Source organism: Anomalospiza imberbis, chromosome 8, assembly GCF_031753505.1.
Source record: "Anomalospiza imberbis isolate Cuckoo-Finch-1a 21T00152 chromosome 8, ASM3175350v1, whole genome shotgun sequence".
Taxonomy (NCBI): Eukaryota; Metazoa; Chordata; class Aves; order Passeriformes; family Viduidae; genus Anomalospiza; species Anomalospiza imberbis.
The window spans coordinates 33,554,342-33,581,885 of record NC_089688.1 but is presented as its reverse complement, the minus strand read 5'-3'; the positions used below and the strand labels follow the sequence as shown (position 1 = coordinate 33,581,885).

The following is a 27,544-nucleotide window of genomic DNA, read 5'->3' as shown; positions in this document are numbered from 1 at the left end:
AAGCTGGGCCTTAGCAGAGGCAGCACCCGAGCAGAAATTAATCCCATCCCCAGTTCTATTGATTTCACACTCCAGTAGGAGGCTCAGGGGGAACTCATCCCACGGGGATTTGGGGATGTGGCACTTGGGGACGTGGGACAATGCTGCAGGAATGGTTGGAGTGATGCCCCTACAGCTCTTTCCAACCTTAACAGGTCTGGGATTTTAAATATTCCAGCTGTTCCTTTCCTGAAAGGCCAGAAAGCCATCACACTCATACTGCTGAGAAAGAAATTGGACAAAATAATGGGATTGTAACTCATTTCTGGCTGATTTTGCACCTACTGCACTGGCTTAACTGTCCGGTCATATCACAGAACTCAGCTGCATAAAGATAGATATAGATATATAAAGATAGATATAGATCTAGATATAGATATATGTATCGATAGATTTATATATATATATATATATATATATATAAAATATTTATATATTATATATATATTATATTTTTTTATATTTATATATACACATATATATGCATATGTGTGTGCACATATGTATACATTTATAAATATACTTTACATATATGTATGTGTGTATAGACATGTGTAAAAGTGTGCCTAAATGTATAGATTTATATATATATTTTAGATTTGTGTACATGTATATATACGCATGTGTGTGCATATATGTACAAATTTATAAAGATATTTTAGATTTATATGCACATGTGTATATATATGCATGTGTGTGCATATATATACAGATTTATAAATATATTTTATATTTATATATGTATGTGTATAGACATGTATAAACGTGTGCATATATGTATAGATTTATATATATATCATATTTATATATGTACATGTATATATATATGCATATGTGTGCATATATGTACAGATTTATATATTTTATATTTATATATATGTATGTGTATATATGCATATGTGTGTGCGTATATGTATAGATTTTTATATATATCATATTAATATATATGTACATGTGTATATATATTTTTGTGTGAATATATGTATATGTGTATATATATATTTGAAGTATATATTTCTGGAGAGCAGAGAGCCAAGTCTAAGTATCACCAAAATTCATGGCCACTAAACTTAGGTCAACACCAAGTCAATCCTACTCTGCAAAAAAAAGCACTCAAAAATAAGAACTGACCCCAAACCCACCAAAATGGAGCCACGCTGGCTCCCAAGGGACCTTCTGTCCACAGGTCAATACAACCTATAAAGTGCTTTTGTAGAGATGAAATTAAATCATAAACATCCTATTAAACTAACCCCACTATGTCTGAACAGAACCTTTCCAACCAACTTAAAATTCTCAGAGATACCTCAAATTTTATTTTAAGAAAAATTCTTTAGTGTTAACATCTACTGATCCTGGAAATTTTGGTTTCCCTTGAGCACACCCAGAGCTCTGATTCTTTCAGGAAACCAACTAAAGGCATTAACTAAAAATAAAAAGCAAACGAGATCAGCTTAAGCAGCTTCCTTAAAAAACATATCCTATTTTACAGCACGCTCATTAATGGAACAGAAGTGATATTTTGATATCATGATTAAGAACAGTTCATTTTGAGCATCTTGCTCACCAGCAGATCAAGGCAATTAACTGGCAATTTGCTCACTAAATGACTTCCCAAGATGTGCTACTGAGATAAGGCAAAGCCCTTTTTAAAGTGACTTTGAGCCAGCAAAAGATGGACCTGCAGGGAGTGTTTTTGTAAACAATGTACAAGGCGATTCTTCAGTAGTCAAGGAAAGCTTCTGCTTCAGGAGTAATGGCAAAAAAATATTAATTTGTGTGGAACAGCAAGACACTGGGAGGTTTTCTCCTTATTTCCCAAACTATAACCACTATAAATAATGCTGTGATAGAGAACACATCCTAAACATTTTTTTAGAAAATATAAAACGGAAGTTCTTGATTTCTTTGTATTTTAGGAGAGCAGGTGTGAGCTGAGAGCAGATAAATCCCTTTTCCTGCCCTTTAATCTTTCTGCCCCACCACTCAGTGCTTTTCCCAGTGCTGCTTCACAAGGAGCTGTGCTGGCTCCTGGATGACAGAAATAAAAGAAATGCCATCCTTCAGGGGCTGGGAAAAGGATGACCAGGGAGGTTTAATGACACTCAATTAGGTCACAGTGAACATTTCCTGGTGACATTCCCGGGAAGGACCTCACACCCCTCAATCCCAACCAGTACAAACTGGTGAAACAGGGGAGGGTGCAGCAGAGCTGGTCACAGAATCACTGAATGAACGAGGCTGGAAAAGACCTCTGAGATCATCAAGTGCAACCTAAACTCAGCAGACACAAAGATCTTGAGAAGGATTTGGATCTCTGCCCACCCCTCCTGAAGCTCCAGAAGCCCAAACCCTGTGCAAGGGCAGAGGCAGGAGGGCCCAAGGCAGGGGGCTCAGAGCTGCAGGACATTTCTGACCAAAAATTGAGGTTCTGGTGCTCAGCTGAGCCACGTCCTGCACCCAGGGAAGGTGGCTGATGCCGAGAGCTGAGCCCACGGTGTCCCCACTCTGCCACTGGAGCATTTCTCTTTAAATATAACCCCGAAGAGGATTCATCCACCAGCATTCCCAACCCAGCCAGATTCCCCCAGCAGAACAGAATTTGAAATTCATCAGCATAACTTTCTGTGCAGCTTCCCAACCTTTGCCTTCTAGGAAGATCCAGCCCTAAACACATTTTCTGTCAGTACTTGATGCATGCAGAGGTTTCTGTTCTGCAAAGGGGAATCCTTCCCTGCTCCAGCAAAAAGATCTGAACAAAATCATCACACACAACTTTTACCTGAGATTTAATTAGCTCAGTCACCTATGTAAAGCACATCACTAAAACCACAAACTTAACCATTTAAAATATAACTGTATTGACTTGACCAAAATTGAGTTATTTCTTTAAACTCCTAAACCATGTACGGTAGTGATGCTTTTACTTCACTAAGTCTATGGATCAGATTTCCATTACAGGAAAACAACCCTTTGCACATTTAAACTGAGCTCTCCCTCTGCCCATTGTCACTGATAATTTAAACTTTGCATAAAGGTAAAATTTTAATTTCCTCTGGATCGACAGAATTGATTTGATTTCTCACTCTGCATCAGCATGGTTAAAACAGAAGTATGAAAAGCACAACTACTTCATGAGAATCAACTGAAAATATAATTCAGTGAATGACTGTAACCACAGAATGTTTTAAGGCAGTGAACTCCCCCAGAACAGCACAAACACTGCTGTGACCACCCCACTACTCTGGCAATACAGACTCGGAACAGAAATGCCAAACATTTGCTTAGAATAACAATAATCATTAAAAATAATGCACAAATTAAGCACACCGATGATAAGGAGTGTCAGGGCCTTCAGCATTTTGGAATAACACTGGATGTGCCCAAGTGCAGCTGGAGTTGCACACAGATGGGAATCCTCTTTCCTGAGTCATTTCAAGGACTTTTCTTTCCCTTAATTCACAATTCGCACTAACAAGTCACTTCCTTTCATGTAGAGCCCCCTGGAGAGGATTTCAGGTGGACAAAAATGCTCCATGAGACAGAATAAGAGAGGCTGAGAAGTGTTGGAACCCTGTTTGCTGAGAGTTTCAGACTTTCTGTGCTGCCAGGCACTGACCCCCAGGAGAACACTGCATTGACCTGGGGCCGTGGAGAAGGCTTCCAAAATGGAATGGCAGAACTGGGATGGTGGGGGTGGAGTTTGGATAGAAGTGTGTGATGTCACAGGGTGGGAAACTTAGAGTTTCAGGGTTTAGAATATAGTCATATATTCTATATTATACATACATTCTAATATATTCTATAATATATATTAGTATATAGCAATATAAAGCAAGATGGAGGTTTCAGGGCCAAGGCTGGTCCTTCTTCACCTTCTTCCCCATGGGTTTGGGTGGTTTTCTGTAACTGGGTAAAAAAGTCCACATTGCAGGCACAGGTGGTTGCTTATTGGGTTAAAAGTAAAAATAATTTAGGTGCCATTTCTTAATTGGAGAGTTTATCCTTAAAAGGCCTTGTAGAGAGAGAGATGGGGCTCCATTTTTAGTTTGTTGGAGTGAAGGGCTGCAGAACTCAGGATTTGTGAGACTGTGACATAGACAAGAACTAATAAACATCTGAGTCCCAACAAGAAATACCCTCTCACACATTTAATCCCGACCTTGGCAAAAAAGAAGATAAAACTTCACAGAGAGGAGTTTTTAGGATCATCCTGCCTCATATCCGGCTGGAAGCTGGGGGTTCTGAGCAGAAGATGCTGCAGCCCCCAGGCTCCTGCACACCACCCTCACAGGGAATTTTCTTCTCCCCATAAATCCAGCTGCCATCTGCCCTCCCAGAGCCAGTATTTTGTTCTGCACTTTGGGCTAGAGCTCAGTTTGGTGCTCTCCATGACCTTCCTCCCCAGCTCAGCCCTCGCCCTTCTCCTCCAGGTTGTTCTTCACATCCTCACCTTGAATTTGGCTCTGGCCAGCCCCGGAGGCTTTTGGATGTCCCTGTGCAGAGCAGCCCTGCCCTGCAGCACAGCAACTGCTCCCAGATGGAGCCATCTGCCAGCGTGCTGAGCGAGCACTTCGTCCCCTCAGCCAGAGGTGCTGCTCTGCTCGAAAACGATGCGCAAAGACCTCACTGCCATGCTCGTCTGGATTCAGTGAGGCCAATCTGCCTGCTGCAGCACAGATTTGGTCTGGAGCGCCCTTGTCAGCAGCGATGAGGTGATACGTGATGGTTTCAGTTTGAAACCGGGTAGAAACACTAATTTTGTGTAGTGGTTTTGGTTTGTTAATTTGTAATTTTGCTCATTTTGAGAATTCTCTGTTAATGCTCTCGGAATGTGGTGGGTTCAGGGTTGGCTAATCACCAGTGTACTCACGTCCTGCTGGGAGGTGGGATTAGGAGAAAGGCAGAGCAGGTTCAAAACTTTAAAAGGGTAAAATTCTAAGGGTATAAAGGCAAATTAAAAGGGTATAAAGAAAAATTTATTAACAGTAACTAAAGGAAAGTAATAAGAATTAGAACAAAACCTTTAGAACACTTCTCCTCCCCCTACAACGTTTTCTTTCTCACTGACAATGTAAAGAAAGAAAACTTAAAACTTTATTTAGTTTATTACCTCTAGAGGTTTATTACCTCTAGAATAGTCTTTGATGTTATCACCCCCAAGTCCTGAATGAGCTCTGGAAGGTCAGGAACCTGCAGAACCATGCCAAGTTTCAGTATCTACCTCAAACAAGCTTCCACAGATGTGAGCTTATTTGGTAATCGTCTGCACATCAAAATAAATCATTTTTTAAGGGCCCGGGCCAACGTAAACAGGAAGAAAACATTGTGTTCAGAGGTCAGGCTTTGCATGTTTTCCAGGGTTTTGATGTCCTAAGGATGTTTGTTAGGATGTTTTGGATGCACACAGAATACAAAATCAGGACGTTGTTAACCAACATCCAGCCCTTGTACTGAATCTTTAAAAAACCCCAACAGAAATTGCTTTTTGATGAATATAAAAAGCTTTACAAGCCTCAGTTATTCCAGTAGACTGCAACTGCTGATGCTTTGACCATTTGCCTCAAGCACTCCAGGGAGATGAACTTGCAAATGCCACCACAAGTCACTGCAGCAGAAATGCAAACAGCTCAGCCCGGATGCTCCCCGACAGGAGTGCAATTACATCCCAAAGAGTCCACAGCCTCTCCTCAAAACATCAAATAAATAAATAAATGCTTGGATCCAGGTTATTTGTGCCCCAAAAGGTTTTTTTAAGCCCCCTTTTCCACCTGACATGAATGAATTGCTTCTGCCATAAAGGCTGCACGCCCTGCAAGAAACCTTCCAAGTGATTTTAAAACTGCTCACAGCAAAGCTGAGCTTGGCAACGAGCTCTGGACACCACACAGGCCAACCTTCCATGGAAAGCTGGGCTTTCGTTTAGGTTTTCCAGGAACTGTCAAGCAGATTCATCAGTAATTCATGAGTGTCTTTTAGAACAGTAATTATGAAAATTACTTCAGCGCATTAAGGAACTTCCTTTCCTGCACGACTGAAATGACAACACTGAGGCACTCGCTGCTCCTCCAGCTTTGGATAAACCCACAGAGGAGCTGCAAGAGGTGAAGCTGCTCCAGACCTGAGCTGGCCAAACCTTTCCTGGGTTATCCTGGCAATCTCCTCACCATGGAACTCCCCCTCACCTTTAAAACTCCAGGGAACACTGGTTTGGGGGAGCCTGGGAGGGTTTTATCGAGCCTGGATAATTTACAGGAACTTCTCTTGTCCTGAAGTTGCACAACAGGACAGCAGGAGGTGACTCATCAATGGGATTTCCACGACACTCATCTGATGCTGACACCCTTCCCTGGGCAGCAACACAACAGAAATCCCATTTTCCTGGCGATCCTACTTCACTCTGACACCACAGGGTGGTAGCACCACGACAGGGATGGAGAGCAGAGGGCTCTCACACAGCATTTGGGGTCCCACTCAGCTGCAAACTGGGGCGTTTCATGTTCCTCTAGGAAGCCTTTTTCACCCGACCTCTCCAAAGCCAGAAGTCACAAAATCCTCATTTCCAGGACAATAACAATTTGTACTGGAGCGCCAACTCTTTTGTCATTTCCCAGCATCTGAGCTGGATGAAACAATGGAACACAGAGATGCAACACAGATGGCTTAAAAGTCATTTCAAACACCCAACTGTTGTGGGTTCTCACCACAAAGGCAGAAAGTGGCTCTTAATAAAGCTGGGTGTGCATGGCTGCCACCAACTCCATCATCCCAACAACCTAAAACTCCACAAGAATCAGCCTAAACACAGCCCCAAACCAGTCATTTATTATTATTTACAGAGCCACAGAACACAGTGGTTCCAGAAGATGCTTATAACCATCTTTTTACTTTTTATTCAATGTAAGAGTCCATTAAAAATAAGAAAAAAAAAAAAAAGAAATTATAGGCCTGCCCAACTTTACTTCCTAAGTGTCATTTGTACTTTGAATATATAGTTTTGCTACAGCCAAATGTAATTTTACAGAACAGCAATCCATGGATTCTCAGGCCAAAGTCTGTGAGAAACTTCTCATTGGAAAAAATGAGAATCCACTCCAGACCTGAGGAAAGATTCAACCATCAGGAATGTGCTCCAGGAGAGGACACAGCAGGGAGAAGAAGGAATACCTGCCCTCAGGAGACACTTTGCCTTGTGTGTCTCACTGATGTTGTTCCAAACACCGGCTTTCAGCTAATCGCCTTTATTGATCAGATTCAGCAGAAAAGAACACTGAGAATTCATGGATTTGATCGTAGAGCAAGAGATTTGGGAAACGAGGCTGGAAGAAAAACAACCAAACCCCAAAGCCTCAAACTGAAACACTCAAGTGTTGCCCCATCCCTGGAAGTGTCCAAGGCGAGGTTGGACAGGGCTTGGAGCAACCTGGGATGGTGGAAGATGTCCCTGCCCATGCAAAGATTATAACATTTCAAAGTTAAATCCCAAAAAAACCAAAATCTCATGCTCTGCAAGTGCTGAGCACGGCCCTGTGTCCCCCTCCAAGGATCTGAACAACCTCTGTGACCTCCTGATGAGCAGCTCCTCCACAGGAGCAAACACTGCTGCATTCATTTAGGGAACAAAAGGAGTATTATGGGAAAATCTGCTGCTCGCAGTTCTGGTGTGACATCATCAAAAAGGGCTTTTTGCTTCCCCAAACTTGAGGAGGGGAATTTTGGACACTCTGTAAGCAAGCAAAAGTTTCAGGTTTTCTTCTTTGAGAGCAGAAGAGTCATTTTTTATAAAACACAACTTTTTTTAGGAAATAACCATCTTTATACTGTGCTTAAGGACTTTGCTCTGGTTTTCCCTCTTGAATATCAGCTATTAAAAGCTCATGGCATGGTCCCTGAGTTTCTACAACTGCCTGAAATCACACGGGGAAATTCTGCCCCCAGCAGACTGGGGAGAGGCCTTACAAAATGTGCCAGCCCTAAATTAGAGCTGTCCAAACTCACAGAAGCATGGAATTGTTTAGGTTGGAAAAACCCTCCCAAGATCATCAAGTCCAACCATGGCTCCCAAGGCCACCACTGCCCCATGTCCCCAAATGCCACATTCACAGGGCTTTAAATCCCTTCAGGGATGGGGACTCCACCACTGCCAGGGCTGGAATTCCTTTCCATAAAGGAATTTTCCCAAGTATCCACCCTAAACCTCCCCTGGCACAACCTGGGGTCATTTCCTCTTGTGCTGTCCCTTGCTCCTTGGGAGAAGAGACCAACCCCAACCTCACAAGAGCAAGAAAAAAATCTCAGAATCTTCTCTAGTTCAAGTTGTTCTTCTCCCAGAACAAGAATGTAGTGACTTTTCAAGGTTCTGGAAAAATTCCTTGCTCCTGCCAGCCTCCCCCTCTCTGTTGTTCCTCTGCCACCTCAGCTGGGACATCAGATTCATCCCTGAAACTGCATTTTCCATGATATTCCTTGGATTTCCTCAGGCTTCTGTGCTGATCCAGAATTTATGCCTCAGCAAATAACTAAAAAGAAAGAAACCACCAGAAAATCATTCAAAAAAAGTAAAAAAAAACCTATTTCTTCTCCTCCTTAGTCGTTATTGTGGAGTACACAATTAAATTGTAGCACAGTCTTCTTTAGGAAAAGGTTCTCTTCATTTTTTAATATCTACATTGTATTAAGATCAGCTATTTAAAAGATAATTAACATAACATAACTCTATTTACAAGCTGTGCAACACTTTCCATTTTAATCCATCATTTTCTGTGGGAATTTCTGCAATAGGTACATTTCTTTTAAAAAAAAAAAAAAAAAAAGAAAAAGGTATTTATGTGATTTTTTTTTTCCCAACCGAATGAGGCTGCAAAAACAAAGCCCTGGCTATTTAAATACAGTATCCAGAGAAGCTATTACTGGAAGGGCAGTGTTTACACTTTGGACTACAACTCACTGAGGAGATGTACAACAGCAGTGCTTAAAAAGCTGCTCTGTAATTGGGATCTGAGGCTCTAAAACAACCCAAAAAAAGGTAAAACTCTCCTTCATCCTCAGCTTCCAGGTGAAACCTCAGCACCACATGAATATGCATTTTGTATTTTATATACAGCATCACAAGTTTGTGAGGCGCCTCGGGACTGCTGAAGAAGGCACAGAATAAATGAAAATCATTTTAATTAAAAGCAAATTAAAGGGTCCTCTAATCCAGGCAGCGGCAGCAAATCCGTGGAGAGTTTTTAGGATGAGGCTCCTTGAAGTTCCATCGCTTACAACCCTCCCTAATTCCAGTTCCCTTCCCTGATTCTCCCCAAAGGAGGCTCGGAAACAGCACGAGATCAGGTTTATTATGAAAATTCTGCTGTAGTTGCTAAAAAAAGCTTTTGCTCCAGTTTCTCAGTGGCCAGAGGCGTTCGCACCCTCGCAGAGCAAATAATAAAGGAACGACAAAAGCAACGTTTGTGCTCCCTGCAGGGGGAAAGAAGAGATAAGATTCCATTTTAGGTTTTGAAGAAGTCGTTTCAGCACTGATGAGGAAAGTTGGAGTTCTCCTCCTTGACAGGAGGCTTTGGAAATAAAGCGCAAAAAATCAACTAAGTAACCACGAAGGGAAAAGTTATCACAGGAATGGCTTCAGATTAGAGAAGTCACAAGGAAGGAGGATGTGGACAACTGAAATGAAATTATTCCTGTGCCCTTTTCCACTGCTGCTCCTCCGGCAGGAGCACGTTACTGAGAAAATCTCCCTGGTTTCCCCCTGCCTGTCCCCAGCTCACCGTTGCCAATCCAATAAATTCCAGAATGAATTTACAAACGCTCCCAAAAATAAACAGGAAGCTAAACCCAGTCATAGTGTTTATTTCTGTCTAAAAGGCATTTTAATATGTATTTATCTCCTTAAATAACTGAATTCCTCTGCTACGAGGAAAAAAGCCCACAGAAATTTCAACCTTGAGGGAAAGAATCCAAACAACTGAACAAGAGGAACAGAAAAAAAGAAAAAAAAATGGGCAAAACGCCTGGAGAAACTCTGCTTTGATTTTGACACATGGGAATAAATGGGAAAAAAATATTCAGCTAACCCTTCTTTTAATCAAAACATCTTCCATCTCGTGTGCAAATTTCAACAGCTGAGAAAGCATCCTACTCAATCTCCCCAAAGTGGTGTCAGCATGTTTTATGTAAATACTGCTTAACAAGGGATGGGTGTTTGCAGCAAACACTGACTTCTGCTTTAGGAGCTCTGGATCCACCTCTGGATCGGAGAAATTGGAATTCTGGAGAGGATAACAGGAGATGTGCACAGAGGAAAGGTTTTTTTTTTTTCCTTTAAATAGTCAGGATGTATTTGTTAATGAGGGGTTTTCAGTGGTTATTTAATAAATCACCAGGAGGAAAACTTGGTGACTCAGCTCTGCACCGGTCTGTGGCACAGAACTTTAAATGTTTGGAAATAAATTGGGGTTCGGTGACATTGTCACCCTGAAAGGACCCCGGGACCAGGGCAGCTCCCTGGGACAGTCAGAGCTGTGACACAACAGGACCAGCTCCTGCTCTCCAACAGGACATCCAGGGAAAGCAGCAAATTCCTGTACGAATTTGGGGTTTGGGCAATGCCCCACCTGCCCAGGGGCACTGCTGGCCCTGGCACCTGCTGGCCCTGCTTCCCCCCAGCCCCTGTGCCCTCCCAGGCACAGCTCTCCTCTGGGTCCCCAGTGACCCAGCAATAATGGGATTTCATTCTTCCTGCTCTGCTTCTGAGCTTCTGTCCCCAGGGGCACCTACAGATACCGGGCACCTCTTGGGATGTGGCCATATGAACCAGCCCAGAGTCATCTACAGCACCCCACGGCAATCCCATAACCACCTAAACCACCCCAGAGTCATCTACAGCACCCCACAGCAATCCCATAACCACCTAAACCAGCCCACAGTCATCTACAGCACCCCACGGCAATCCCATAACCACCTAAACAACCCCAGAGTCATCTACAGCAACCCACGGCAATCCCATAACCACCTAAACCAGCCCACAGTCATCTACAGCACCCCACGGCAATCCCATAACCACCTAAACAACCCCAGAGTCATCTACAGCAACCCACGGCAATCCCATAACCACCTAAACAACCCCAGAGTCATCTACAGCAACCCACGGCAATCCCATAACCACCTAAACCACCCCAGAGTCATCTACAGCACCCCACAGCAATCTCATAACCACCTAAACCACCCCAGAGTCATCTACAGCACCCCACGGCAATCCCATAACCACCTAAACCACCCCATAACCATCTACAGCACCCCACAGCAATCTCATAACCACCTAAACCACCCCAGAGTCATCTACAGCACCCCACAGCAATCCCATAACCACCTAAACCACCCCAGAGTCATCTACAGCACCCCACAGCAATCTCATAACCACCTAAACCACCCCAGAGTCATCTACAGCACCCCACGGCAATCCCATAACCACCTAAACCACCCCATAACCATCTACAGCACCCCATGGCAATCCCATAACCACCTAAACCACCTCAGAGTCATCTACAGCACCCCATGGCAATCCCATAACCACCTAAACCACCCCAGAGTCATCTACAGCACCCCACAGCAATCCCATAACCACCTAAACCACCCCACAGTCATCTACAGCACCCCATGGCAATCCCATAACCACCTAAACCACCCCAGAGTCATCTACAGCACCCCACAGCAATCTCATAACCACCTAAACCACCCCAGAGTCATCTACAGCACCCCACAGCAATCCCATAACCACCTAAACCACCCCAGAGTCATCTACAGCACCCCACGGCAATCCCATAACCACCTAAACCACCCCAGAGTCATCCACAGCACCCCACAGCAATCCCATAACCACCTAAACCACCCCATAACCATCTACAGCACCCCACAGCAATCTCATAACGACCTCAACCACCCCATAACCATCTACAGCACCCCACGGCAATCCCATAACCACCTAAACCAGCCCACAGCCATCTACAGCACCCCATGGCAATCCCATAACCATCTAAACCAGCCCAGAGTCATCTACAGCACCCCATGGCAATCCCATAACCACCTAAACCAGCCCACAGTCATCTACAGCACCCCACAGCAATCCCATAACCACCTAAACCACCCCAGAGTCATCTACAGCACCCCATGGCAATCCCATAACCACCTAAACCACCCCATAACCATCTACAGCACCCCACGGCAATCTCATAACCACCTAAACCACCCCAGGGTCATCTACAGCACCCCACAGCAATCTCATAACCACCTAAACCACCCCAGAGTCATCTACAGCACCCCACAGCAATCCCATAACCACCTAAACCACCCCAGAGTCATCTACAGCACCCCACGGCAATCCCATAACCACCTAAACCACCCCAGAGTCATCCACAGCACCCCACAGCAATCCCATAACCACCTAAACCACCCCAGAGTCATCTACAGCACCCCACGGCAATCCCATAACCACCTAAACCACCCCACAGTCATCTACAGCACCCCACAGCAATCCCATAACCACCTAAACCACCCCAGGGTCATCTACAGCACCCCACAGCAATCCCATAACCACCTAAACCACCCCATAACCATCTACAGCACCCCACGGCAATCTCATAACCACCTAAACCACCCCAGAGTCATCTACAGCACCCCACAGCAATCCCATAACCATCTAAACCACCCCAGATTCATCTGCAGCACCCCACGGCAATCCCATAACCATCTCAACCACCCCTGACTATTCTAAAGCACCTCATGGCAATCCCATAACCGTTTGAACCATCTCATGACCATCTGAACCACTCCATAGCCACCCCAAAGCCATCTGAAAGATCCCACAGCCACCTAAAACACCAATAACCACCCCATAATGACCTGAAACACCCCATAACCACCCTGTAATGAACTAAAACACCCCACAGACAGCCCATAACCATCTAAACCACCTGATGGCAATCTACAACACCCAGCAGCCACCTCATAAGGATCTAAACCATCCCACAGCCACCCCAAAGCCATATAAAGCACCCCAGAGCCACCCAAGAAGCATCTAAAACACCCCATAAACATCATAAAACAAGCCACGGCCACAAAAAAAAGCAATCTAAAATACTCCAGTCACCCCACAGCCATCTAAAACACCCTAAAAACCTTCTAAAACACCTTAGTCCCCTAAAACATCCCATAACCATCCCACAGCCACCTAAAACACCCCATAACCACCCCACAGCCATCTAAAACACCCTAAAAGCCTTCTAAAACACCTCTTAGTCCCGTAACACACCCCAAAACCATCCCATTACCCTCTAAAGCATCCCATAGCAAACTAAAACACCCCATAACCACCCCAAAGCCACCTGAAACACCCCATAGCCACCTAAAACACCCCACAGCATTAGGGAAATGTTCTTTTCACCATCACACAAAGCAGGCACAGCTCCCAGCACTGGAAAATCCAGCGTGCAGCACGTGCAGGGATACAAACAGCACAAAAACTGCCACCAAGATCAAAGGATTTCTGTTTTCCAGCCTTCCTCTCCTGTCCCCTCCCCTCCCTCTGCAGCTGAGAACTCCCTCTGCCACCCTGCACCAGTGTTTGCTGTGCCAGGCCAGGAGAATATCTGGGTTAAAAGAAATAAATTCATTTTAAAGTTAGGATGACAAAAGCCCTACAGAAAGAAACATTTCCCTCATGGGATTTGCAGCCTGAAAAAAAATGTTCTACATCCTCAGAGAGCAGCAGCTCAGGGGCATGAATAAGTAGCTGAGAACAGGCAAAAACCTGTTAACAATTTTTGGAAGACAGAATTCTTCTGGAAGAAGACACTGACATAACCACAACATCCTTCACTCAGACAGACCAGCAGCAGTTCATTTATTTCGGCTCTGTCTGTCTCCTCTGGTTAGTTTGAAACTTTTCCTGTCCAAAACCCTCTGTCCCATCCTGGCTCCCTGGGACACAGAAGGTAAACAGAGCAGGCAGACTGGGAGGGGTGAGGCAGCTCCTGATGGAGCCAGGGAAGGCCAGGTCCTGCTCCCATCCCCACCTGGAGCCCAAGGAGTGCACAGACATCACAAAAATTTTGCCCAGTGCGAGGGAACAGAAGCACAAACCCCCTTCCCACCGTGCTGCAGGCTGGGATCCTCATCAGATCCCTGATAAGAGTGAATTTCCTTCAATTCCCCCTTCCACATCCCACATAATGCATCTCTACTTCACCAACACCAGAGATTGTGTTCAATATGATTAAAGGAATACATTTTTCCATCAGCTGGAGCGATAGAAAGGCTGTTCCCAAAGCGATAACACGAGGCTGGGGATGGCAATTCCTATTTTTCACTCTCCTCAGAATGTTATCAGCGTGGAGGAAAGGGAACTTCCAGATAAGCACACACAATCTCTCCTGTCTGAGGCACTGAGTTTTATCTCGGGGGGGTTTCTCACAATCACACAATCACACACCTCAGCTGCAGGAAACATTTGAGTATTGCCCTCATCTCCATCCTGCCAGCCTCTCCTCAGCCCCAGCCGTTCCAGGATCCAGCAGCAGGACCCAAGGAGCTGTTTTGTCATTTTGTGATGTGCAGGAGATGTGACTTCCCCCCACAATTGGCAATTTTCATTACCCAAGTCCCATGATGCCAAGTTCACCCACAGCCTTTTTCTTCCTTTAGTTTTTAGGATTAACATGATGTAAATAAATGGTTTCTCTGCCTTCCAGCTTCCCATAGTGAGCCCAGTGGAGAGGACTTTTCCTTGGAGAAGTGCACAGGAAGGAGGACAGCATCCTCCAGAGATGCTTTGAGGAGAAGAAATTGGTTCCAAGTTTGTTTTTTGTAACACTGAGGTGATAAATTAAAAGTTACTGCCCTCAGGGAGCATTTCTTGTTTGCATTTACATAAAATTTCCTTCATTTGAAGATTTTGGGTATGTCCTACAGAGATTTGACCTTTTTGCTTGGATGCTGCTATCCTGAGACCTTCCTGCAGAAGCCAGCCCAACTATTTGTACAATGTGGGAGATGAAAATCCAGATTTGTATCAATTTCTGCTTATTTCAGCCATTCTTCAGTACAATGACCCAAAAAGAAATGGTGAACTCCATTCTTCCTTAAGCCCTTTTTCCTGCTGGCTCCAGGAGCACTCAGATGTTCCTGTTCAAAGGCTGGATAAACAGCCAGAAATCCAGACGCAAAACAAAAACTACCCGTGGGAGGCTGAAGCAAAAATGGATAAAACTACTCACAAAAACACAAGACTCTCACTGTTCTGCACATTCTTATGATGAAGGAGCTGTACAGCTCCAAGCTGAAACACAAAACGTGCTGGAACCCTGGATGCTGAGAATTTTCAACTTTCTGTGCTGAAGGGCACAGACCCACAAGAAAATACTATATTTGACCTGAGGCTGTGGAGAAATCTTAAAAATTGATTGATAGCACTGGGATTGTGGGTGTGGAGTTTGATTAGAAGTGTGTAATGCCACAGGGTGGAAAACAGAGTTTGGGGTTTTAGAATATAGCAAAATATATGGGGCAAGATGGAGGTTTTAGGGCAGAGGCTGGTCCTTCTTCTCCATGGGTTTGGGTGGTTTTGTGTAATTGGATAAAAAAGTCCTCATTGTGGGCATGAGTGATTAGTTTTTGGGTTAAAAGTGAAAATAATTTAGGTGTCATTTCTTAATTGGATAGCTTAGCCTTAAAAGACCTTGTAACAAGAGATAGTTGGCCACATTGTAATTGTTAGTAGAATGCTGTAGAACTCACAACTTGTAAAACAGATAAGAAATAAGAAACATCTAAGCCTGAACGTGACCCATCCTCTCAAGTGCCTTCAACCCTGACCTCAGCAGAAGAAGAAAAAAGAAGCCAAGAACTGGCAAAAATGGACGTGGAAAAAATCTTCAGAGAGCTCCAGGAGTTGCTCAGGGCTGAGGATGACAGCGAGGGCAGTGATTCCTGTCACCTGCAGACTGCCAGGACTTCCAGTGCATGACACATTTTTACAGAGAGAAGTCCACAAATGACAGGGATTTAATCTAGAAGCAGACTGGATTCTCCACGTGCAGGAAATGGATTTATAGAACATGTTTAAAGCTTGATAGGAGGTTCACATAGCATATACCTGTATGTAAACTCTGAGATAAGAAATACTAACTTAGAAATACTACAGAATAGGATAGATATTGTTAAGAAAGAAATGAACTAGAAGCCAGTTGTAAAGGGTGGCCTCATAAATAAGACTAGATACCTTAGAGAAATAGAACAATGAAAGATACATTGTAGTAACACTCACAAAGAGTAATTTTAACTAATTAACTTCAAAACATTTACAACATAGTGTAACTAAAGCTAATAAACCAAGAAACACTTATAATGTTTTGTAATTAAAAAACAGTTAATTTTAATTGCAACAGCGTAAATTACAACATCTGTATTGTCTCACCCTTGACATAAAACAGAAAATGAAAGAAAAGTTTTTAAAAAACTCTCAGTTGCTCCATCTCTAAGTCAGAAAAAGGCTTAATCCAACATCCATAGGCTCCCATCCCTTCAGTGGTGGAGAGTTATGCCCAGCTTTTGGCACAAGCTCTGTTTTTCCACAAAGAAAACACCCTCTGTGGCTTGGTTGCTTCTGAAAGGCTCAAATAACAGAGCCTGTCTTTCAGATGAACTTTTCTCTCAAAAACTGGTGGTCAGATGTGCCTACACAGATGGATTCAGCCATGAACAACACGGAGCTGGGAATCCATCAGCTCAGAAAGGCCTTGGATGCTTCTGGGCAGCCACAGCTTCTCTGGGCACAGCATCCAAGGCCTTTCTGAGCTGATGGATTCCCAGCTTGGAATTATGGAAAGGTTTGGGTTAGAAAGGACCTCAAAGATCATCTCCTTCCACCCCCTGCCATGGCAGGGACACCTCCCACTGTCCCAGGCTGCTCCAAGTCCCAGTGTCCAGCCTGGCCTTGGGCACTGCCAGGGATCCAGGGGCAGCCCCAGCTGCTCTGGGCACCCTGTGCCAGGGCCTGCCCACCCTGCCAGGGAAAAATCCCTTCCCAAAATCCCATCTAAATCTCCCCATTTTCAGCTTAAAGCCATTCCCTGTGTCCTGTCCCTCCATGCCTTGTCCCCAGTCCCTCTGCAGCTCTCCTAGAGCCCCTCAGGCACTGGAAGAGCTCTGAGCTCTCCCTGGAGCTGCTCCTCTCCAGGTGAGCACCCCCAGCTCTCCCAGCCTGGCTCCAGCCCTTGGAGCATCTCCATGGCCTCCTCTGGATCACTCCAGCAGCTCCACATCCTTACCCACAACTGGTTCATTCCCAACTCCATGAATTATTTCACAATTGAAACAACACAGAGTAAATATTTCATCCCAAGATCACCACAAATCTTGTTGAAACCGAGTCTGCACAGCCTCAGTTGGCTCCTGGCGGGTCCTCATGGGCCACGGGCAACTGAGGTCAACTCAGCAAGAATATGCAACACATTTGTTCCATTTGTTCTGCAGAAACATCAGGACAGGACAGCCAAATGAAAACCAGCAGAATTTTCCTTTTAAATGCTCACAGTAAAAATGCTAGTGAAGGCATCAGTGGCCAGGAGGCCTCTCCCAAAGAGAGGAGCAGAAAACGGGGGGTGGCAAGGCCCAGGCACAGCCCACCCACACACAGCAACCACGGCTGGGCATTCCCAGCAAGAAAGCTGCTCCTTCTCCCGGAAAACAGCCTCGGAAAACGCCCCAAACCTGCTCAATTAAACCAGGCTGGAGCGAAATCCAAGTGCTTTCCTTGAGGCTGCAGCGAGGAATCCCTGCCTGCTCCAGGGCATCCAGCTAACACCAAAGTGCATCTAAAATAAAGCTTTGCCAGGAACCCGCAGCATAAATTTGCTGACGTTATGAGAGGGTGAAAGGAGAAATAATTCAGATTTGGATCTCTGGATCGCAAGGCTGTGATACAATTTTAGGCCCCTCTAGGATGCAGGATTTTGAAGATTCCTCATCTATTCAGATCCAAGTGGAAGGTCTGAAAGAGGTTTTAAAGACTTGAACACACCTGGCCAAAAGCTCATGGACAGGCACTCAAGACAGGCTCAAACAACACCAGCAGAGACATTCCCAAAATAAGGAAAATTCCCAAAATAAGGAAAGCTAGCGATCCACTTAGAATTTTCTTATCCTGCCCAGAACATCAGGTCAGATATATTAAAGGCTATTTCAAAATAAGATGCAGTAGGAGCATCCCAGAGCCCCAATAACAATATCCTTTCCCCATTGTCCAGACTTTGTTTGCTTGGGAACAAAGCACACAGATGATTTTAGCATTCCAGAAATTTATAAACAAGGAATGCCTTGTTTGCCTTTTCCTACAGAAAGCCACGTCAGCATAAATGTGTTTAATACCTGCTTGCACGATTTGGGAAAAATGAGATAAATAAAGAGCTCTCAAGGAATCCAGGAGCAAAATGGGCTGTGGGGATTCTGTATGGAGAAATCCTCTTTCTGGGATGCAAGAACACGGGGGCATTGCTGCCATAAACACGAATCTCGCACAAGTATTTAAATTTGATCATGATTAAAATAAATTTTAAAAAATCCAAACTAAAGAAACACACCAAACCTGCTGCCCCAACGACCCCAAAATTAATTTTACTACAACAATTACCTATTGCCACTATTGACTGTCCTGATACAACCAGAATTAATTCTGTATTTACCATGCCTCAGGCTTGAGGCTATTTTAAGGAGCCGTTATTTCCCAAATTCCTATTGCCAAACATCCCCTGTTGCAATTAGACAAGAGCTACAGCTTTTAAAGACTCTGACCAAAGAGCAACGACATGATGCAATTGTTTAGATGTTTCCAGGGAGACTTCAAAAGCCAGAAAACACCTGGTGGTTTTAAGAGGTCCTCATGGGAGTTCTTAAACACAGAGCTGGAAATTACACAAATGCCTCTGTGGTTTCTGAGTGTTTTCAGCCTTGCAAATTAACAGAATCTCTTTAATACCTTTGATAATTTATTAGCTCCTTCTGCAAACCCCTAAGCAGCAAATCCCTGCTGCCACCAGTTCTGCAAATGCATTGCTGCCTGTGATATTTCTGTGCTGCATCACTCTAATTAGTGATTTGAGGTGCTGAAAGCTGTTCATTCCTCTTCTGTCTGAAATCACAATATTTTGCCATGCTTACATTCCACAGACACAATTCAGCAATGCATAAAGAGCTATAAAAATTATAATAACTACAACATACATCATAAATAGTATAATACTATACAATAATGATAATATAATATAATATATAACAACGATAATAGTTATATATATAACTATATAAAACTATAATAAGAACACCAATACTACAAGGAATTTTTAACAAAAGCATCATGCCCTCCTGACCTAGTGAGATTAAGAAAAAAAATAAACCTCAAATCCATAAAATACAACCACAAGCCCCAAAAACCAAGAAATGTCATCACCTGCCTTTGGCTGAGGGAAGAGGGGACTTCCCTACGCTCCTGCCTTGCCCTGCCCAGGAGGGAACGGGCTCATTTCCCCCTTTGGGCTTTGTTGCTTCTGTCCCCGAGGAAAATTCCAGTTTCCCTGCAGGGATAAAGGCTCCTGTGAGCCCGGAGGCAGCGCCCATGAATGGCTGCAGTGTTCAGAGCCAGAGCCAGTCCTGCTCCCCAAAACAATTGGTGTTTGTGGTCCTCAGGCAGCAGCCCTGGGCATCAGCAAAGGGCTGCTAGCACCTCGGGGAGAAAATTCCAAGAGAAATACAATATTTTCCCTAAAAATCCACCTTTTTAGTTTCATACTTTCTCCAAAAATCCACCTTGTTTTGGTTTCATACTTTCTCCAAAAATCCACATTTTTTTCTTTCATACTTTCTCCAAAAATCAACATTTTTCGTTTCATACTTTCTCCAAAAATCTACCTTTTTTCTTTCATGTTTTCTCCAAAAACTCACCTTTTTTATTTCGTATTTTTTTCCAAAAATCCACCTTTTTGTTTCATATTTTCTCAAAAAATACCCTTTTTTCTTTCATCCTCACACATCGAAGAGACTCTCAACAGCCACCACCAAAGCCATGGCGGGAAATGAGCTTAACTAAGTGAAAGCTACAGCTCAGCCACACTCAAGTCATTAAAAAATGAGGGCAGATCTTGCTCTGAAAATCAATTTTTATGACAAAATGTTTTATGCACATAAAGTCACATGTGCAAGGTGTTTTCTGTGTTCAGGCTCTGATTATGCAAAGCAGAAATTCAAAGCCCATCGCCTTCACCAGCTCCAAATTCTTCCCTGGAGCTGGTTATCCTGGGATGGGGAGAGCAGAGACGGATCCTCCAAATCCTGTCCTTCAGGTGGGATTTTCACCCCCACTCGCCCTGGGCATCCCTCAGCCCTCACTTCAATTCCTGCTTCTCCTCATCCCAAAACCTCTGCCTTTCCCAAAACCTCTGCTCCCCAGCAAAGCCACTTCCTCCCCTGGGAACTAAAAACCAACTGGCTGAGGTTTCACTCCTAATCAAATCCCTCTTGCTTTATTCCCATTCAAACCATCCATGAACTGTCTGTAACCATTGTTATTTATACAGAAATCACACCTTAAAAATATCTTCCTCTATTTTGTCTTGTTCTTTTGGGTTTGATTCATTTCTTTTGGTGGTAAGAATCAATTTCTTTGTATAGACATAAATGTGTGAAACATCACCCAACACCGAAACTCCACCAGTTTATCTCCCCAACTCCTTTCCCTCATCAGAGAGAGTGGATCAAATATCTTTGAATAATAAAATGGCCATTTAAGGTGGTTAAAGGTGTCCAAAGCAGTGCTGGATGGACACAAAACAGCCCAAGACATGGTTTATGCTCAGCTTCAGGAGAGCTGATAGAAGGCACTGAATTTAAGAGTTTCAAATACATCTAAATCCAGGAAAAAATTAAAAATTGTTAAAAACCATTTACCATGCTTCTGAAAAAAAAAAAAAAAAACCCAGCTGTGAGTGCATTTTTAGCTGAAAAATCAGCCCACCACTGCTTTGTCCCTCCCCCAGGCCTGCACAGCTGGGCACAGCTCTGCACAGGCTGTCTGGCAGGACAGTTCCTGCCTGTGCTCCTTTCCCACGCCCCGGAGCTGGTTCCCATTACAGCTCCCAGTGCAGCCTTCAGAATGAGGGGAAAAACCCTCAGGGATGGCCTGGCCAGCCTGAAATCCCATTCCAGGAAAAGTGCACAGAGCAAAACTGCCCTGGAAGAGCCCGGTCAGCAGCAGCATCCCGCACGGATTAACTCCTGGAAACAAATGTACAATCACAGAGAAAGGGCTCTGTGATTTCCCAAGGAAGTTATTCAGGTTTCTTCCTTGGGAAATTCTGGTAAATGAGGCCAAATTTCAAGGGCAAATAGTTTGATGCAGTGCAGCAGTTCTGGAGCTTCTTCAGGACAAATTACAGCCCGAGTTACACGTGCACAAAACTGATAAATAACTTGGGCTGTTCACAGTCAAAGATACTTGTCTTGAGGGGCCCAAAACTGACCCCAGGATCTGAGGTTCCTCCTTTGAAAAATGCCCCATTATGACAGAACCAATTATCTCAACACCACAAGCTCCTAAGTCAATTTCTAATAGTTCAAACTATGTAATGTAAATAGGTCATTATTTAAATATAGTTCCCTGTTTCCACCTTTTCCTTTCCTCCCCGCCTTCCCAGAAATATTTAAGTCTCTACAACTTCCTCTCCCCCCACTTCTGCTGGGAAGCAGTGCTGGAGTGGGAGGTTTGCCTGTGGAAAACAGATAGAATTAAGTGTTGGATCCGTGGCCTTGAAACGTGCCCTCGGCTGAGTTTTTAATTTGGGCTTTTCAAGATTGATCAGCACACGTGTAATTTAAAAGCAATTTGAAGCAGCAAGGTAGGGAGCTGGACTTAAAATTAATGAGCTTTTGACATCTGCAAACAAAATGATAACGTGAACCCATTTAAATTCAGGCCTGTGTTTAACAGGGAAAGCATCTATCATTTTAACGTGGTTACACAAAGGCTTTTCTGCTGCTATCCAAAAGCTGTTCCATCACAATCCTGCTCTCAGCAGCAATTTGCAAACTTTGTTCTATCAGATTAGTAGGAAGACAGGCTGCAGATCAATTAATATCATTGAATAATTAAATGTTTTAAGTGACATTCTGCAGCATGATTGAAGACATTCATGAAACCCAAATTTAAATTAACCAGACTCAGTCCCTGAGACATCTAAACCCACAGAACACGGGGTACAAACATTATTTATGGCTTGTTTAAATCAGGAATTTACTACTCAGGAAAGGCCCAGCACTGCAGCTCTAGTAATCCACAGCATATTCCAGCAGAAAGCAAGACTAGGAATGCAAAGGAAAATAAATCTTCCAAGGACAACCAGCAAAGATGACAAGATTAAAGGGCAAAAGACAATCAAGATCGAATTCACCAAAAGAAACAGTGTGCAGGGTGAGGGAAGGGTTAGGAGTGAAAACTGAAGCTGAGGAATTACAGCTCTTGCTAAAGAATTATTTACAGCTCCTTTATCAAATATCCTGCAAACCAGAGGGTCTGTAAGCAGGAATTTTCATCGCTGGCTTCAAGCTGTGATCATGCTGCCTTTCATTGACCAGAGTTAGATTTTCTTTCGGACAAAAAAAAAAATATACATTAAAAGAACCAAGGGAGGTAAGAAATGACAGAAGCAAACTCCAAGGTAAAGCAGGCATGGTGTGAACCTCATGGAACTTGGTCCCACCTTTGGGAATTCACAGACAGGACAGCAGCAGCCCCTGAGGGATTCAGGATCTCAGACAGGGAAGCATCAACTCCTACAACCAACCCAAAGTCAACCACTGCATCCTCACCCCAACCCAATCACCCCACAGCCTTGGAGAAGATAAAGAGATTTCAGGATTACAAATTTCCCTGGGTAGCTGCTCTTCATAAGAGCCAGGAGAGAACTGGGTTTTGTTATAGAGAAGTCTCCATAACATTAACAAGAAGGAATTCTCTCCCTCAGCAAACTAAAGAAAGACTATTCTAGAAGTAATAAAGTGACTAAAATTTTAAATTTTGTCAGTAAGAAAGAAAAAGTTGTGTGGGGGGAGAAGTGTTCTGAAAGTTTTGTTCTAATGCTTATTACTCTTTCTTTTAATTAGTCTTAATAGAATTTTCTTTATATCTTTTTAAAATTTTGAGCCTACCTTGCCTTTCTCCTAATCCTACCTCACATCAGAAAGTGATGATGAACCAGCACTGGACCCACCACACTGGTTGCTGTGTTGGAAAGGGGGGTTGGAACCACGGAGTTCCCAGTTCATCCCAGTCTGACTCAACCAAAATTGCTCAGCTGGTCTCCAAGGGGCACTGGGATGAACCACAGCAGTTCCAGTTCAGCTCCCTCCAGAAGTTATTCCAGGGGAAAGAGATTGATTTTGTGGAAGGGAAGAAAACTCAGAACCACAGCAATTAAGGGAACACCAGGAATGGATGGAGCTCAGGAGGGTGAGATCTTGCCATGGATGTGCAGTTGGGTATTTCATTCTACGTTATTTTCTCCAGAGCAACAAAACTTACAAGTCAGAGGTTTATCCTCCAGCTGCCCTGATTATTGCGTCCTGATCTTCTAGAAGTGACATGAGTAACACACTTTTCACCTCTCCCCTTGCAAATCTGTTATTTGCTTTCTCTAAAATTCATTGTCCTATGAAACCAAAGCCTTTCCAAGTCCTCATTCTCCCCGGTGCTTCTTGCTGCTGCATCCCTGTTTGTGTGTTATCTTCAGGGAGCAGCTGTTCTCGGCACAGCTCCTTCCAGCTGCTGGGGCATCCTCACACTCCTGTGGGAGAGAGCTGCCTCTTCCCAACACAGAAAACCCAAAATTGTCACTTCTATCGCTCAGATATTTTTTTAGTTTATGTCTCATCTCACTTCTGCCTGATTTGCTGTTTGTATTTTGTCAGACCTCGCATTCTTACCAAAAAAACTATTGCTGTACATTAGAAAAAGGAAATCTCGGGTAAGACATGCTTTCAGGGCTGAACACTTTTTCCTTTTTACAGAGGGGATAAAAGCGACAGAAAACCCCAGGACTGAGTTGTTGTACATTTCCCAGTGACAGTCCACCATCACTGCAAGCAACAAACTAATCCAGCAAATTTCTTCTCAGTTTTATTGCTCCCCTCAGCCAGGAAACACCTTTGAACACAGGCAGATCTTTGTGAGCAGATTTTACTTTGCCGTTTCAGCACTGAGTCAGTGCCAGCAGCCAAAGGGGAAAGGGCATTTTGGGGGCAGGGGATGTCACTGGTGAGGCATCCTCTGCAGGAAACACAGAGGATTTGGGCTGCCAGAGGGATATCAGGGATGGCTTTATTATTATACCTGCAGCAAGTTGGCTGAACATGCCTTAAAAATACACTCCATGATGTGAACAACTCAAAATGAAATCCTGTACAAACACTTCAACAAAATGCTGCTGCTGAGCTCCTCCTAATCGCTGCCTTATCAGTATCTCATTTCAGCTCTGGCTTACACAAGTATTAAAAGTATTTGTACAACACACCTGAAGAGATATCAACATTTCAGCAAGAAGTTTGGAACAAATACAGGCAGGTTTTTTTACTATTAACACTTAGAGCATTTGGGGTTGTGCAATTCAGATCAGACAGGACAAAAACAACACCAGGATGAAAGCCTGTGCAGAAAGGCACAATGAGTAAAAAACACAAGATAAGAGTTTAAAAACATGCAGAAATCCTGCACAGAGCACCCACTCCTCATTCAGCCCAAATTCTGCTGCATCACATCACAAATCAGCACGAGCAACACCCAAATCATGGCCTGAGAACACTCTGAGCCCAGAAAACCAGAGCCACATCCAGGGGAGCCATAAACGCTCCACCAAGACCAGGCAATTCCAAACTCCTTCATAATTCATGGAGCCAATTCACAGCACTTCCCGTGCTGGGCACAGAACGATATTGCAGCTTACAGAGGGATTCTGCTGCCATTAATATTGCAGCAGGAGATCAATAATGAAATGCCCAGCAAGGAGCAGAGAGGCGCTCACTGTGGGCATCCAAACAGCATCCCTCAGCTCTGGCTGCTCTGCTGCTGCCCCCCAGCCTGCAGGGATGCTGGAAAACTGCAGCCTCGCCAAAAAAATGCATCCTCCCCAAAAAAGCTGCAGCCCCCGAAAAAAAACTGCAGCCTCCCCCCCAGAAAAAACCTGCAGACTCCCCCCCAGAAAAATCCAGTGGACTCCCCCCAAAAAACCTGCAGCCTCCCCCCCCCAGAAAACCTGCGGACTCCCCCCAGAAAAATCCTGCAGACTCCCCAGGGGTGCTGGATGAGGAGCAGACTTGGAGTCTGCTTCACCAAACCATCCCATTGTGCTGCTCCCACCTCGCTGTTTTTAAAGGAAATGTGGTCCCTTCCTGCCAGCCCCCCTGGAATAATGATGGGATTGCAGCTTCTACCCAAAACATCTGTTTTCAACCTCCTCTCCTGAGAAATGTTCACTGCATGTCCAGATACCGAATAATTCTCTTTGAATGCCCACTTAAAGGCAGGTTTTTTCCACTAAAACTTCACCATTCATTGATGACACCACACACGGGATCTCCAGCTGCTGCTAAGCCCTGACATAAATCCATGCTGAGGAACATTTTGGGAGCAGAGATTGAAACACAACATCACATTTACAAAATGCCAACATCATTCCCAGGAGGGACCAGCACAATCCTCAGGTTGTCTGTAACTGAACCATTTTCCTGCAGAAGCTCCCTCTCCTCCAGGAGCAGGGTGGGCTCTGTGTGCTCCCAGCAGCACGACAAACAATTCATTATTCCTTGGGATCTCCCTGCTTTTCCTCCTCCACAGCATTTTTTATTTTCCACTGCAGCTGACCTGCTCCAAACCCTTGAACAAATTTTCCTGGCATCACCAAGCATGAAGAACATGAACACTTTGCTGATAACAAGAGCTGGACAGGGGCTTTTGATAAGGGCATGGAGTGACAGGACAAGGAGGAATGGCTTGAAACTGAGGGAGGGGACACTTAGATGGGAGACTGGGAAGGAATTGTTCCCTGGGAGGGTGCAAGGCCCTGGCACAGGGTGCCCAGAGCAGCTGGAGCTGCCCCTGGATCCCTGGCAGTGCCCAAGGCCAGGCTGGAGCAGCCTGGGACAGTGGGATGTGTCCCTGCCATGGCAGGGGTGGAATGGGATGGGCTTTGAGGTCTCTTCCAAGCCAAACCCTTCTGTGTTTCTGTAACACGTGGATCTGGCTCCCAGAAAACAGCAAGGACATCTGTGACAGGGCAGAATTGTGCTGACTTCCTCCAGCTCTATTTCACAGTTTTGGCAGCCTGCCAAACCCTGTCCACTCATTTTTCCTCACAAAACCTCTTAAATGAGTGAGAAAAAGGTCACCCAGTCCACCAGCCAGAGCTCTGCTGGATCACACTCTGAAACCAGCTCAGCTGATACACAGCTCTGCAGCTTTGGGCATGACACCACCAGCTCCAGCAACCCAACCAACTCCAAAATCCTCCTGCACTGCTGTCACCTTGCAGCTGGGAAGGTGCAGAGCCCACTGTGTGCAAGGCAAGGAGCAGCGCTGCCCCCTGCCCCAGCCCCACGGGAACCTGCGTGGGGCAGGGGGGTTTTCCATTTTCCTGAACCTGCTGGGTCCCCCAGCAATCCTTTCCCAGCTCCCCATCGTTTCAGCCCACACGGCGCACTCCTGACACCACGCAGGAGCTGGGAATGCCAGGCAGGGTGAGGGAAGGAGAATAAGACGAAGAAAATTCAGGGATTTTAGAGGGCTGTTTATGGAAATCCAGCCCTTACTCAGAGATGAAAAACCTCGACTGAGTTTGTTAACAGGTAAATAACCACAAACATGCGAGGTGGAAAGCAAGAAAAAAAAATCAAAATGCAAACACAAACTAGGACCCAAATATGCTAAAATTCCCCACTTAACACCTGAGGACAAATTCCTGCAGCCCAAACAGCCCCAGCACCCTGCTTTAGGTACACAAAGATGTCTGGGTTTATTAAAGGTGGCAGCGAAGCTTTCAAAGCAGGAATTCAGTTTTGCTCCGTGCTTGGGAGAATCCCTGCATTTCAGGAATACCGAGCACAGCAATCCCTTTATTTGGGAGCACAGCAAAGCAACCAAACACTACGCCCACACCATTTTGTTTCTCACATTCTTTTCTTTCCCTTCTCCTCGCACATTTCTGAGCTCTCGCCACACATTGCAGCTCGTTCTGGCACTGGAGAAGTGTTTTCAGCAGAATTCGCTGCGCTCGGCGGATCCATCGCCCCACAGGTGATGTTTGCATGCCCACCACGGCCCCCTCCTCCTGGGGACTCCAGCCCGCTGGTCCCGCTCCATGCCCACCCTGTTCTCCCCAGTGCACCACCCCAAGCCCCACAGGTTGCCCCATAAACA

The 27,544-nt window shown here is 44.6% G+C and overlaps 1 protein-coding gene across 4 annotated transcripts in view; it reads right to left on the bottom strand.

Annotated features, from left to right (window-relative positions):
• The window catches only part of PTPRE (protein tyrosine phosphatase receptor type E), a 97,664-nt gene that overhangs the window by 68,220 nt on the left and 1,900 nt on the right, over positions 1 to 27,544 (bottom strand). The window contains exon 1 of one of the 4 annotated variants that reach the window (XM_068198338.1): positions 19,538 to 19,562. The exons of the other annotated variants lie outside the window; for them this stretch is intronic. The gene's annotated coding sequence lies outside the window, so the exon portion shown is untranslated. Of the gene's footprint in view, positions 1 to 19,537; positions 19,563 to 27,544 lie in introns of those variants that run through there. 4 annotated transcript variants of the gene reach the window in all.